This window comes from Hypanus sabinus, chromosome 3 (genome assembly GCF_030144855.1).
Source record: "Hypanus sabinus isolate sHypSab1 chromosome 3, sHypSab1.hap1, whole genome shotgun sequence".
NCBI lineage: Eukaryota > Metazoa > Chordata > Chondrichthyes > Myliobatiformes > Dasyatidae > Hypanus > Hypanus sabinus.
In genome coordinates, this window is record NC_082708.1 from 40,334,436 (window position 1) to 40,350,139 (window position 15,704).

Genomic DNA, 15,704 nt, shown 5'->3' on the forward strand with positions numbered 1-15,704 from the left:
GGTTCTGCGTAGGATCAAGTCATGGGATAAAGAAGTAGCTGGTGAGACCAGGAAAGCCAGGGGCACAGGAAATGAATACCTAGTTAAACTGCATTTATTCAAAATATGAAGCTTAACAGTTAAGGCATGTGAACCCAGAACATGGATCAGCTGTGGGGACTGGAGTGTTATAGCCATAGCAGAAATATAATGGAGAGAAGAGCAGAACTGGCAGCTCAACGTTCAGGATACAGATGTTTCAGGGGTGACAGAGGTACACGTTAGCAAGGGAAGGGACATTGCCTTTTGACAAATGAGGACATAACAACAGTACTTAGAGATGACATTTTTTGGGTATTGTCCAGTGGAGCCATGTGGATAGAACTTAGAAACAAGAAGGGGAGAGTTGAGTGGGGCTGTATTATAGACTTAGTAGACAGGAGGAACTTGAGGTATGGGTATGAGGAGAAATTGATTGTAGTTGTAAAAATAATAAGGTTGTTATCATGAGAGATTTTAATTTCCCTGGTTGGGGTGAAACTTGTGAAATGTGTCTGGAAGTTTCCCAAGTTAATACATTGAGGACCCTATTTGGGAGGGGGCAGTATTGGGCCTACTCTGAGCAAACAAGGCAGGTTAAGTACCTGAAGTGGCAGTCAGAGAGCACTTTGGCTCTGGTGAGCATAATTCTATTAGTTTTAAGATTGTGATGGGAAAGGATAGGACATATCCCCAGGTTAGGGTCCTAAGATGGAGCAAGGCTTATTTTGGGGTAATTAGGAAGGCTCTAAGCAAAGGTTAATTGGGTGTACCTGTGTGAAGGGAAAGCAGTGAATGGCAAGTAGGAGGTTTTACAAGAGTTTACATCGAGAGTCAGGAACATCATGTTCCTATTGGGGTGACGGACAAACCTGGCAAGTTTAAGGAACCCTAGCTGATGAGAAAGAATTGACGCTGTGGTGAAAAGAAGGAAGCAGATTTAGAGTTTAGCAGGTCAGGGATAAGTGATTCTCTTGATGACTATAAAAATTATAAATATACTTATGAGGGAAAATGAGAGAAGAAAGATGAAGAGATTGAGCTGACAAAGGGTCTCAGCCCGAAATGTCGACAGTGCTTCTCCCTATAGATGCTGCCTGGCCTGCTGTGTTCCACCAGCATTTTGTGTGTGTTGAAGAGATTGAGCTGACAGGTAAAGTTAAGGAAAATCTCATTAGGTTGTATAGCTATATTGAAAAGTGGCTGGGGAGAGAGTAGATCCCCTAAGAGGTAAATTGGGCTGCCTACGCTTCAAGCCGCAGAAGATGAGTAAGGTTTTTAACAAATATTCCTCCTCAGTTTGCCAAGGAGAAAATCATGGTTGCTCAAGTGGTAAAGGACACTAATGGACATGTTTTTAAGAACATTCCTATTACCAGGGAAATGTATTTACAGCCTTACAGCACATTAAGAGAGATAAATCCCCAGAGCCTGACCAAGTGCATCCCCAGACTTCTGGGAGGCTAGGGAAGAAATTATGAATGCTCTTGTGGAAATATTTGGTTTATTGTTAACCACAAGCAAAATTCCCAAAGACTGGAAGATGGCTAATGCCTTGATGTTTAAGAAAAGTAGCAAGAACAATCTAGGTAACTACAACTAGTCAGTCTGAAATCAGTGGTGGGGAAGTTACTGGAGGAAATTCTGTGGGACATGATTTCTCAGCATTTTGATAAATAAAATCTGATTCATGGGGTGTCAGCATGGCTTTGAGCATGATAAATTGTGCTTGACAAGAGTGCAGTCGATGTTTCAGGCCTTGATCCTTCATCAGGACTGGAGGAAAAAAAGATGAAGAGTGGATTTAAAAGGTGGGGGGATGGAGAGATACCAGATGATAGGTGAAACTGGGAGGGGTGAAGTGAAGAGCTGGGAAGTTGGTGAAAGAGATACAGCGCTGGAGAAGGGGAATCTCATAAGAGAGGACAGAAGGCCATGGAAGAAAGAAATGAGGGGAGAAATACCAGAGGGAAGGTAGGCAAGGAGATAAAGTGAGAGAGGGAAAAGCAGATGTGGAATGGTGAGGGCATGGGGGAAAGTTCGAGAAATCAATGTTCATACCATCAGGTTGGAGGCTACCCAGATGCTGGTGTTCCTCCAACCTGAGTGTAGCTCATCGCAACTGCAGAGGAGGCCATGGATTGACATGCCAGAATAGGAATGGGACGTGGAATTAAATTAAAATGGGTGGCCACTGGGAGATCCAACTTTTTCAGGCAGACGGAGCATAGGTGCTTGGCAAAGCGGTCTCCCAATCTACATCAGGTCTCAACAATGTACAGGAGGCCACACTGGACAGAGTAGATGACCCCAACAGACTCACAGGTGAAGTGTTGCTTAACCTGGAAGGACTGTTTGTGGCCCTGAGGGGCAGTGAGGGAGGAGGGAAATAAAAGTGGAAGTCATTGAATTCAGGAAGGGAGATAGTGCAGGTGCTCCTGTCTATATCAATGGTACAGAGGTTGGGAGGGTTGAGAGCTTTAAGTTCCTAGGAGTGAATAGAGTGCTTTGGTTCAACCACTTGGATAGCATGGCCAAAAAAACTCACCATCAACTCTACTTCCTCAGAAGGCTAATGAAATTTGGCATGCCCCGATCAGCACTTGCCAATTTTTTATCGGTGCATCAAAGAAACCATCCAATATGGATGTGTTTCAGTTTGGTATGGCAACTGCTCTGCGTGTGACCGCACATGACTGCAGCGGGTTGTAAACACAGCTCAGCACATTTCAAAAACCAGCCTCCCTTTTATGGCCTCTTGTCTTTAACTTTTATTTCATCATTAAAGCAGCCAGCATGACCAAAGAACTACCTAGCCCAGACATTCTCCTTTCTCTCTCTCCTATCTTGCAGAAGATACAAAAGCCTGAAAGTGTTCCCAACCAGGCTCCAGAACAGCTTCTAAGGGTATTAAATAGTATGATAAATTGGACTCTTAACTTCACATCCTATCTCATTTTGATCTTTCACCTTATTGTTTACCTGTGCTGCACTTTATTCACACTTTTACACCTTATTCTGCATTGTTATTGTTTTACCTTATTGCATCTCAGTGCACTGTGTAATGATCTGAACGGTACAAACAGTAAGCCAGTCAAGCTTTTTCCACTGTACCTTGGTAATTGTGACAACAATAAACCAATTCCAATTCATGATCTCCACAGAAGTTACTAGCTTTAATTCTGTAAGTTCGGTGCTTAAATAAAAGGGCTTTGGTGAGGTTGTATAAGAGATTGGTGAGGCCAAATATGGAGCATTGTGTGTAGCTTTGGTCACCTAATTACAGGAAGGATATTAATAAGGTTGGAAGAGTGCAGAGAAGGTTTACAAGAATGTTTTCGAGACTTGAGAAACTGAGTTACAGAGAAAGGTTGAATAGGTTAGGACTTTACTCCTTGGAGCGTAGCAGAATAGGGCAGATTTGATAGAGGTGTGTAAAATTATGATGAGTATAGATAGAGTGAATGCAAGCAGGCTTTTTCCACTGAGACCAGGGGAGAAAAAACCCAGAGGACATGGGTTAAGGGTGAAAAGGGGAAAGGGAAAAACATGATGAGCTGACGAAGGGTCTCGGCCCGAAATATCGACAGTGCTTCTCCCTATAGATGATGCCTGGCCTGCTGTGTTCCACCAGCATTTTGTGTGTGTTGAAGAGATTGAGCTGACAGGTAAAGTTAAGGAAAATCTCATTAGGTTGTATAGCTATATTGAAAAGTGGCTGGGGAGAGAGTAGATCCCCGAAGAGGTAAATTGGGCTGCCTACGCTTCAAGCCGCAGATGATGAGTAAGGTTTTTAATAAATATTCCTCCTCAGTTTGCCAAGGAGAAAATCATGGTTGCTCAAGTGGTAAAGGACACTAATGGACATGTTTTCAAGGACATTCCTATTACCGGGGAAATGTATTTACAGCCTTACAGCACATTAAGAGAGATAAATCCCCAGAGCCTGACCAAGTGCATCCCCAGACTTCTGGGAGGCTAGGGAAGAAATTATGAATGCTCTTGTGGAAATATTTGGTTTATTGTTAACCACAAGCAAAATTCCCAAAGACTGGAAGATGGCTAATGCCCTGATGTTTAAGAAAAATAGCAAGGGCAATCTAGGTAACTACAGCTAGTCAGTCTGAAATCAGTGGTGGGGAAGTTACTGGAGGAAATTCTGTGGGACATGATTTCTCAGCATTTTGATTGATAAAATCTGATTTATGGGGCATCAGCATGGCTTTGAGCATGATAAATTGTGCTTGAAAGATCTTTAGGAGTTTTGTTTTGAAGAGGTAACCTAAGGTAAGGCAGTGGATGTTGTCTGTTTGGGCTTTAGCAGGTCTTTGACAAGTCCAATGTGGAAAGTTGGTCTTGAATGCCAAGTTTCATGGAATCCAGAGAGAGCTAGTTGCATGGGTTCAAACTTTGTCTAGAGGCAGGATGCAGAGGACAGTGGTTGAAGGTTATTTTTCAGAATGGAGGTCGGTGTGCCACAGATGTTGGTGTTGGATTTTCTATTCAAGGGCATTTGTTTGTATTATACCGTTGTCAAAGGCTGATCAAAAGTGATGACCAATCCGCATATAAGAGGGAGATTGAAAATCTGGCTGAGTGGTGCTGCAACAACCTCTTACTCAATGTCAGCAAGAGCAAGGAGCTGATTATTGACTTTAGGGCGGGGAAACTGGAGGTGCATGAGCCAGTCTTCATTGGGAGAGAATGTCACTAATTTTAAAATCCTCAGTGTTATTATTCGGAAGGCCTGTTCTGAGCCCAGTACGTAAATGCCATAACGAGGAATGCATGGCAGCACCTCTACTTAGGAGTTTGCAAAGATTCAGCATGACATCTGTAACTTTTGACTAATTTCTGTAGATGCGTCATTGAGAGTATATTTACTGATTTCCATCACAGCCTGGTATGGAAACACCAATGTCCTTGAATGGAAAATTCTGCAAAATGTAGTGGATACTGACCATTCCATCATAGGTAAAGCCCTCCCCACCGTTCAGCACACCCACATGGAGCTTTGTCACAGGAAAGCAGCATCCATCAACCCCCCCAACCCCACCCCCCCACCATCATCACCACCCATGACAAGCTTTCCTCTCACTGATGCCATCAGGAAGAAGGTACATGAGCCTCAGGATTCAAACCACCAAGTACAGGAACAGTTATTATCCCTCAACCATCAGGCTCTTGAACAAAAGGGGATAACCACTCAACTTCACTTGCCCCATCACTAAGATGTTCCCACAACCTATGGACTCACTTTTAATTACACTTCATCTCATGTTCTCACTATTTACTGTTTATTTATTTATTAGTTTTTTCTTTATTATTGTATTTGCACAGTTTGTTGTCTTTTGCACACTGGTTGTCCGCCCTGTTGGTAGGGTATTTCACTGATTCTATTACGATTATTGGATTTATTTAGTATACCCACAAGAAAATGCATCTCAGGATTGTATATAGTGACATGTATGTACTTTGATAATAAATTTACTTTGAACTAGAACCTTGTTATTTATATAAATGATTTTCAATGGGAATGCAGTAATCAGTAAGTTTGCAGGTGACACAATATGAAGTGGTGGTGTTGATAGTCAAGAAGATTATTATAGATTATAAGGGGATCTTAATCAGTTAAGGAAGTGGACTGAGGAGTGGTTTATGGATTTCATTATGGGTGTGAGGTTTTGTGTTTTGACTTATACGAGGGATGATTGATAAGCTTGTGGCCTAAGGTAGAAGGAGTCAATTTTAGAAAACCTAGCACATTTATTTTTCAACATAGTCCCCTCCTACATTTACACACTTAGTCCAGCGGTCGTGGAACATACGGATCTTGGACCTTCAGAAAGTGTCCACAGCAGGGGTGATTGATAAGTTTGTGGCCTGAGGTAGAAGGAGATGAGTGATACAGCTCTCGTTACATGCACATGCAGTTCAACTCTGAGTGGTTATTCAGAAAGTTTGAAGTTAATAACATCAGTCAATAACTCATCAGGGGTGATTGAGAAGTTCATGGCCTAAGGTAGAAGGAGATGAGTTATTAACTTCAAACTTCCTGGAGGTCCAAGATCCATATGGTCCACGACCACTGGACTAAGTGTGTAAATGTAGGAGGGGACAATGTTGAAAAATAAATGTGCTAGGTTTTCTAAAACTGGCTCCTTTTAACTTGGGCCACAAACTTATCAATCACCCCTCGCACTATGAATGGTAACACTCTATACAGTGTAATGGAACAGAGGGACATAAAGGTAGAAATGTACAGTTCATTGAAAGCAGCATTCACAGGTAGACAGGGTGCTGAGAAAGGTGTTTAGCATGTAGCCTTCAGTCAATGCACAGAGTGTAGGAGTTTAGTCGTTACGTTGCAGTGGTACAAGTCATTGTGAAGCTGCTCTTGGAATGTTTGGTTGCCCTATTAAAGAAAAGACATGGTTAGATTGCAAAGAGTGGCGAGAAGTTTACCAAGATATGACTAGGATTAGAAAGCCTGAGTTATAGGAAGAGGTTGGCCAGGCTGGATCTTTATTCCTTGGAACATTAGAGAATGAGGAGCAACCTTATAGAAGTGCTTAAAGTTATGAGAGGCATGGGTAAGGTGAATGCAAAGTCTTTTCCACAGTGTAGTGGAGTCCAAAACTAGAGGCACAGGTGTAAGGTGGGAGGGGAAAGATTTGAGAGCTGCCGGGGTGGGCACAGTCTTTTTCTGCAGAGGGTGGTGAGTAGATGGAATGAGCTGCCAAAGAAGGTGGTTGAGGCAGGTACAATGGTGTCATTTAAGAAGCATTGAATAGATACATGGAAGTGCAGCTTTTGGTGGCATATGGTGTAAACACAAGGTATTGGGACGAGTTGGGTGGGCATCATAATTAGCATGGACTGGTTGGGCTGAAATGCCTGTGTCCTTCCTGTCTTGCTGAATGACTCCAGGAGAAATTGAATACTCGCAACATGTACAATGAGTTGATTTTTTTTGTATGTGTACTGAGTTCCTTGAGTAATCAATTAAAATTTGATTCATAAGGAAGTATTAGAAATTCAAAATCCAGGAGGAGTTCTGGAAATTTGGGACGCGTGGAGGGTGGAGGTTAGAAATCAGCAGAGAAAACATCCCAGGTTATATAAATAGTAAAGATAAAGAAGTACAAGGTTTTGAGCAATTAAAAGTCCGGAGAAGTGGGGCAAAGGAGGAAAGTACAGAAGGTTGGAAGGAAGATGTTCTTCAAAGAGTTTCAGTGAAATAGTACAGAAAATTAAGGATAGATTCTTGGAGCGGGATTGGTACTGAAAACTAAAATGATATGAATTGATGCTCAATGATCGCATATGTAGATTGAGTAATGAGAATGCATTGAAAAATTAGTATAATACATCATACTAGAAGAGATGCAAGTGAACCACCATCGTATACTGAGTTAGGCAGTTTTTTAAGTGATATCTTAAAGACAAGAGGAGTCCTTATCAGATAAAATCTAAATCTTGGAGCCTTGCAACCTGAAGGTGTGGCTGCCAAGCTATATGCAAAGATTTCCAGGTGTTCCAGAATGGAGGGCTTGACAAAAATGGGAAATGGCAGCATTAGAAAAGGATCTGGAAAACAAGGATACATATTTTTAAACTTGAGGTGCTACTGGACAAGAGGTCAGTGTTGGTCAGCAACTTGAAAATGTGACAAGCTAGAATATTTGCAGTAGAAATTTGTACAATCTGAAGTTTCTGGAATGCATGAGGTGCGTGAGTTATCCTGACCCAGGATAACTTTGAAAAAATCAAATTTGGAAGTAACAAACGTGAGGGTGAGTTTTCAGCATTAAATGAACTGAGTCTGGCATTGGAATACTGGTGGAAGTCAATGTTAAGGAGAGAATATGGGATCAAATCTGCAGCATTGAGATGGTAGGGTGATGTGTTTGTCCAATGTGAGAAATGACATTCAGTAACCAGGATCAGTCACTTGGAATGCAGGACAAAAAGCAATGAATGAAATCATTGCTCCAGTTACTTTGTATAGTGTTTGCAAAATGTAAACTCATATGTAAACAATCATCTGTTAAATTGTGATTTGGATCTAATCTAATTACTTGTTCTCTACCTAAGGATACTGCTGAAAGTTTGTGTTGCTGATGAGCTAAACTTTATCCCTTTTTTATGCTTTTGTTCATGAAACATTGTAATATGTGCACTGAAGGTGTCTTCTTGTTGGATTTGGAGTTTGGGATTTTATCTTACTGCTGAAGGAACAATGTTAAGATCCATTTGTCACTTTGAAGAGAATATGGTTTTGTGTGTGCTTGTGAACATATTCTGTTACGGGAACAGGTTGTACGCAGTTTTATACCAGTTGGCAAGGAAGTGTAAATATGTAATGTTTTGCCCTTTGTGATGCGGAGCTGTTTTGGTGTCAACTGCACCCACTCAGGGAAATGGAGGATATTATCCACCGGACTCATACCTTCTAGTTCATGGCCCCCAACTTCCAGGCCGCAGACTGATACCGGGCCGAGAAGCATGTGGGGGGCAGCGGTACCCGGAACGTACCCAGCACACCTTTAAGAAAAAAGCCGAAATAAACGAGCTAATTAATTAGTTGCTACCTGGCAAGTAAATGTCAGCCCAGATCAGAGGCGATTGCCAATTTCTTAAAGATGTGCTTGGTGTGCACTGGCTACCGCTGCATCCCTGCATGTTTCGCAGCCTGGTATCGATCCGCAGCCCGGAGGTTGGGGACCAAATCTAGTTAATGTAGTGATAAGCCATCTTCTGAGCAGGTGGGGTTGGCTTGGCATTTCTCTTGCAGTTCTGTTCAATAGAAATACTAAGATATTGAAAAATTGGTAATGATGTCTGGAGTCGATTGAATCTCCTGTCGGAGCTGGTAATTATCAGGCATTTGTATGGCACAATCGTACTCTGCCCTTGGCAGCGTAAGCTTGAATGTTAAACAATTGATTAACAAAAATGTGATATTACAGGAGTGCATCTTTACTCCAGCAAGGCTCTGTGTGAACAACATTATCATTTACCAGTAGTTCCTAAAGTAGGCGCTATACCTCCCCAGTGGGCAAAGTGAGTTTCTAAGGGGGTGATACAGCTAAAGGAGGTGGACGCTAGCTAGCAAGGAAGACAACTGAGAGATTATAGGCTTAATTTAAGAAATTAATTACTTATTATAAGCATTTGAATCTCAGTGCCTCTCAGTGAATCTCAGTGATCACAATCGTCTCACCTCTTGCCAACACACCATTCTCAGACTTTGCTCAAAGGGCATTATAGTTGTTTAGGAGCAATGAAGCACTTCTGTATTTGGCGTATCATGAGAAATCTGCACTGAAGACATGGTGTTATTTCAGGGTCTGGCCCATGCATTATTGCTATTTACAACTGTAGTACAATGCTAGCTAGTACAATTCCCATACTCTAAACATACAGCGATGTATTTGCTCTGAATTAGGCCATGGCATTCAGTGGAGCAAAGTTAAGAATCTGCCCTTTTAAATAATTCTGACCATATTTCTCTAGGCCATTGCTCAACAGCAATATTGCTGCCCTAATCTATATATGTATCTTTAGGTAGAAGGTCAGGTTTTGCCTGAGCTATGATGGTATCGTAACTTTTCCCTTTATTTATAGTAGCACTTGAGGTTGGACAGTAGGTGAATGACTGTGGTTGTTAATCTGTAACAAAAACAGCAGAAGCAGACCTAACAAAAAAGAAGTGTCATCAGTCAGGTGTGGAGTATCTGAAATGTGGATTTATACCAGCACCAAGCAACCAATAGCAGCAAATGTGTTTGTTGTGTGAAAAGGTTTTGTTTCCCCTCCAGTTGAGGCATTGAAACTGTCCAGACTCATAGAAAACCTACAGCATAATACAGGCAATGTCGACGTTTCTGGTCAAGACCCTTCGTCAAGACTAAGTGAAATAAAAGATAGTAAGAGATTTGAAAGTAGGAGAGGGAGTGGGAAATCCGAAATGATAGAAGACCGGAAGGGGTGGGGTGAAGCCAAGAGCTGAAAAGGTGATTGGCAAAAAGGATACAGAGCTGGAGAAGGGAAAGGATCATGGGACAGGAGACCTAGGGAGAAAGAACGGTGGAGGGGAGCACCAGAGGGAGATGGAGAACGGGCAAAGAGTGATGGGCAGAGAGAGAAAAAAAAGGGAGGGAAAAATAAATAAATCAGGGATGGCGTAAGAAGGGGAGGAGGGGCATTACTGGAAGTTGGAGAAGTCAATGTTCATGCCATCAGGTTGGAGGCTACCCAGATGGAATATAAGATGTTGTTCCTCCAAACTGAATGTGGCTTCATCTTGATGGTAGAGGAGGCCATGGATAGACATATCAGAATGGGAATGGGATGTGGAATTATTCCACATTAAATAAAACACATTTTAATTCCTCATCCCATTCCCATTCTGATATGTCTATCCATGGCCTCCTCTACTGTCAAGATGAAGCCACACTCAGGTTGGAGGAACAACACCTTATATACCGTTTGGGTAGCCTCCAACATTGACTTCTCTAACTTCCGTTAATGCCCCTCCTCCCCTTCTTACCCCATCCCTTATTTATTTATTCCACCCCTTTCTCTCTGTGGAAGAAATTTTGTTACAAGCTAGATACTAAGGGGTTAAAGAGTTTTTTCACAGCAGCCTTAAACTGCTTCTGCAGGACTGTTGTAAAGGGCTAACTAGCTTGAGAAGGAGTAATCAAAGGATAATCACGTGATGTTCTGTTTTTTAATGGCTGAACTGTGTAATTGTCCTGGCTTTGAATAGATAAAGAAAACAGTAACCTGATTATATATTTTATTTACTGTGTTAAGACATGATTATTGAGCAAAGGTATTATCTGCTTGCATGCTGTATTTCACAAACATGCTTGGAAGCTTTTGATAACATACACGATGTCTATATAATGAAAAAAGTCTGTGTACTTGGGGAGAGTCTCAAGCACTCTGCTTTAAGAGGTTGAGCTCTCCATGATATGTATCATGTTATCAAGACTTTCAAAAGTGATCTCCCTTTGTGTCCAAGTAATACCTTTTCCGCAACACTCTGCCCATCACTCTTTGTCTGATCTCCATCTCCCTCTGGTGCTCCCCTCCCCCATTCTTTCTTTAGGCCTCGTGTCCCATAGAACATTAGAACATTACAGCCTGACCCTTTCCCTTCTCCAGCTCTGTATCCCTTTTGCCAATCACTTTTCCAGCTCTTGGCTTCACACCACCCTCTCCGGTCTTCTCCTATCATTTTGGATTCCCCCCCCCCCCCCCACTTTCAAATCTCTTACTATCTTTTATTTCAGTTAGTCCTGATGCAGGGTCTTGGCCCGAAATGTCGACATTGCTTCTTCCTAATGATGCTGCCTGGCCTGCTGCGTTCCATCAGCATTTTGTGTGTGTTGCTTGAATTTCCAGCATCTGCAGATTTCCTCGTGTTTGCAGTATAATACAGGCCCTTCCGACAACAATGCTGTGCTCAACATGTACTTTAGAAATTACCTTGGGTTGGGGAGGTCACGTGAGTTTTGGTATGGAATAGACGTGTGTCCCAGGAGCTGCGCCTACCTTCACCTTTTACTTCACCCAAATAGCAGTTAATTCTATTTTTTAAGTGACTGAAGTGAGCTGTTACAGGCTGAACGAAATGACGAATCATGGTACAGGGAAGAAACAAGAAAAGGGTGCAGGAGAAGAAGATTCTGGCGAGGGCTCCGTTAAGCTAGCGGGCCCAGGAGAAGCTAAAACCAATGCTATAGGGCCCCGGTCCCAACTACCACTGAAGAAGTCCTTGAGGCGGTAAACAAACTGTACTGTTTGGTAGACGGGAGACATGCAGAGCACAATAAGTCAATCATGAACTTAACAGCGGCTCTAACCGAGGTCAGTAAGCGTGTTTCTTTAATGGAGGATGCCGCCGAATCATATGAGAGACGAATCGAAGAGTTGGAGAGGTGGCTTGAAAGTCTAATACCCCAAAACACGCAGCTACAGGCTAAGGTGGATGACCTTGAAGCCCGGTCTCGCCATTAAAATATTTGCATTATAGGGATTCAGGAGAAAGCCGAAAACAATAAGATGACGGATTTTGTAGCCACGTTGCTTCCGAAGTTGCTGGGTGAAGAACATTTCCATCAGCCGATTAAAGTGGACCGTGCCCACCGGAGCCTAGCACCGGCTAAAAATGGTAGGCCAAGAGCTATTATTGTGAGGCTACACCGTTACCAGGTTAAAGAGCTGGTGCTATGGTTGTCCAGGGAGAGAGCTCCGCTGCAATATGACGGGCGTCCGGTGTTCATTTACCCGGACTTAATCTCGACTACCATGAGGAAAAGTCAAGACTTTCAGCACATTAAGGAGAAATGCCAGGCCAGGAAAATTAGGTGTGGATTCCGGTATCTGGTGACATTCGTGGTTACAGTTAACAATAGCACCAGTATGTTCAGCACTGCAGCCATAGCGGAGGAGTTCTTGAGCCGAGAAGTTAAAGAATGGCATTCAGACACCGTATAACCCTAAAAACGGATTAACATTGGGTAACTGGTTTCATCGTTGATCGATAGCAGCTACATCTGGAGACTGTTTGTTAAGTTCAGTGCATGAGGAACTGAAAAATAAGCTCACACTAAGATGTGGGTAAGGACTGATTGTTATTGTTTATTTTTATATTTCATGGTGTATTTGTGTTTCTCCCGTGTTTAGTGAGTAATGGGTAGTTATCTTGCTATCCGTGGATATAGCTTTGACTCTAGGTTAGGGGTATGGAAGTACTACTCCTGGTGTGTTTCTTTTTATTTTTGGGAGGGTTTTTTGTGTTTCTCGAGAGGTTGTTACAGCACATCTATTTGTTCGAGTTACAGATTGTGTTATGCTGCGACCATACAGCATATTTTATTTTGTTAAGCAGCAGATATAACATCTAATTCGCATATGCACAGCATTGGTGAAGCTAAATTTGTCAGCTGGAATGTATGGGGGATGAATAGTCCACTGAAAAGAGGGAAGGTGTATGCACATCTTCGTACACTCAAAGCTGATATTTGTTTTCTCCAAGACACGCACATTAAGAAAACAGTGGCAAAAGTGCTTTGTCCCTCCTGGGCATCTCAGGTCTACCAGTCGAATTTTAGTACTAAAACTAGAGGTGTTACAATCCTAATAAAAAAAAACATACTGTTTGTTCACACACGAACTATCGCTGACCAGAGGGGTAGATATGTAATAGTAAGTAGAATATTAAATTCTATACCATTGACACTAGTAAATGTGCACGGGCCCAACTTTGATGATCCAATTTTTTTTCAGAACCTCTTTAAGGCCATGCCTAATCTGTCTGACTCTAACATCATTGTAGGTGGAGACTTTAGTTACATCTTAGATTCCCTCCTAGATAGACAACTTCCCCAAGTTTGTTCATTTAAAAATAGTGTAACACGTAATAATCTCATGCAATTGTATAACATAGTGGATATTTGGAGGCTTCTTAATCTCAAGAAGAAGGATTTTTCATATTTCTCCGCAGTACATAAATCCTACTCTAGGCTTGATTATTTTCTGTTAGATTCGAAAGTCGGTTGCACTTAACATAATATACTTATATCGGATCATACTCCTGTCTCCCTTATACTCAAACTAAACCATAAAAGAGGTGAATATAGTTGGCGGTTAAATAATGCTTTGCTAAAGGATAAGGATTTTTACTCTTTCAGATAAGATAGATCTGTGCTTAAGCACCAATGATGTGGGCAATGTTGATGATTCCACTCTTTGCAAGGCCATGAAGGTGGTTATTAGAGGCTGCATAATAGCACATGAGACAGCAGAAAAAAGAAGATTCAAGTAAAGGTTAACTGAAATAGATGATCAGTTGTCAAATCTGGAAGCCTCTTATAAAATAAACCAGGAAGCAGAATTATTTAATAAGATTACTGCCTTACGGTATGAGTATAATTCTATAACGTCCAAGAGTGTTGCAAAACTACTAACACAAGTCCGACAGATGTATTTTGAGCTTGGTGAAAAGCCCCATAAATTTTTATTCCATCAGTTAAGACAGATGCAGGCCTCCAGGGCCATACATCGTATAAAGGCGAAAGATGGCTTTTTATTGATGGACCCGGAAAAAATTAATGTGTTTTGCGGAGTTCTATGCTAATGTTCACCAATCACAAGGGGGTCCAGACGTTGAAGCTATGGAAGCATTTTTTTGATAATCTGAATCTGCCATGCTGTTAACAGATTCAGTAAATACACTTGATGCTGATATAAGCCTAGATGAGATCAAGAAGGTCATCTCTTTCCTCCCCAATAATAAGGCAGCGGGTCTGGATGGTTTTAGCATGGAATTCTTCAAAGTATTTGGTCCAAAATTGTCAACTCTGCTCTTATGAATGTTGAATCACTCCAGGACAGCTTCCAGATTGCACATACTTTATGTAAAGCTAATGTTTCTCTGATTCCAAAACCAGGCCGTGATCCAGAGGTGGTTTCATCATATCGCCCCATTTCACTGCTGCCCATTGAAACCAAAATCCTCGGGAAAGTCCTGGCCAATAGGTTAAAAGAATGCATTTGTTCTATTATTCATCCAGATCAAACTGGCTTTATGCCAGGTAGACATATGCAATTTTAATTTATGTCATCTTTTCAATATTTTATGTACAAAACATGCAGAAGAGGCTGTAGTCATTTCATTAGATGCGCAATGTGTGTTTGACCAAGTGGAATGGCCATATATGATGTTTGCACTTAAGAAATTTGGATTTGGACCATCTTTCATCAAATGGATTGAGATCATTTATTCACACCTATCTGCCTCTATTATCACTAATCAGAATATTTCCTCCCCTTTTGCAGTTCATTGTGGGGCTTGTCGAGGCTGCCCCCTTTCTCCATTTTTGTTTGCAGTTATCATTGAGCCACTGGCTGTTAGCATCAGACAGGACCCTTTGATATCTCCCATTGATATGCATGGACATAAACATCAGCTTTCATTATACACTGACAATGTCCTTTTATATATCTCCAGCCCACAAACATCAATACCCACCTTTCTGACTCTAATTAATAATTTTGGTAGTTTCTCAGGTTTTTCTATTAATTGGGATAAGAGTGAACTAATGCCAGTCACTGCAGTGGTTAATACAGCGTATGTACAGTCCATTCCCTTTAAAATAACATGATAATTTTTCCTATCTTGGTGTGTCTATTACAAAAAACCCAGATGACCTTTTCCAAGTGAATTGCCAAAACAAAGTTGAACAGGTTAAACGCAATATTGACCTGGAAAACCCTTCCAATTTCTTGGGTGGGGAGGGTTAACGCAATCAAAGTTAATCTTTTCCAGTCAATTCCATGTTTTATTCTTCTGTCATGTTTTAAGCAATTGGATTCAATTATTATACCCTTTATTTGGAATTATAAAGCCATTAGAATTGCCAAAAAACACTTGTCAAAGCCCTAGGAAACAGGAGGTTTTGCCCTACCGGATGTTAAAATGTATTACTGGGCTGCCCACCTATCCATTCTTGCATGGTGGAAAAAAGGCCCACCCTCTACCTCAGACTCATGCCCAGAATGGTTACTCATAGAGCGAGCGCTTTGTAAGAAGACTTCCTTATCAGCTCTCCTTAGTAGCCCCACTGCAGTTAACAAGTCACATTTTAGTAACAGCTTTGTGGTTGGCA

The 15,704-nt window shown here is 41.6% G+C and overlaps 1 protein-coding gene across 2 annotated transcripts in view; it reads left to right on the forward strand.

The window, feature by feature from the left end:
• Positions 1 to 15,704, forward strand: part of slc46a3 (solute carrier family 46 member 3) — a 48,756-nt gene that overhangs the window by 6,560 nt on the left and 26,492 nt on the right. The gene's annotated exons all lie outside the window — the stretch shown is intronic.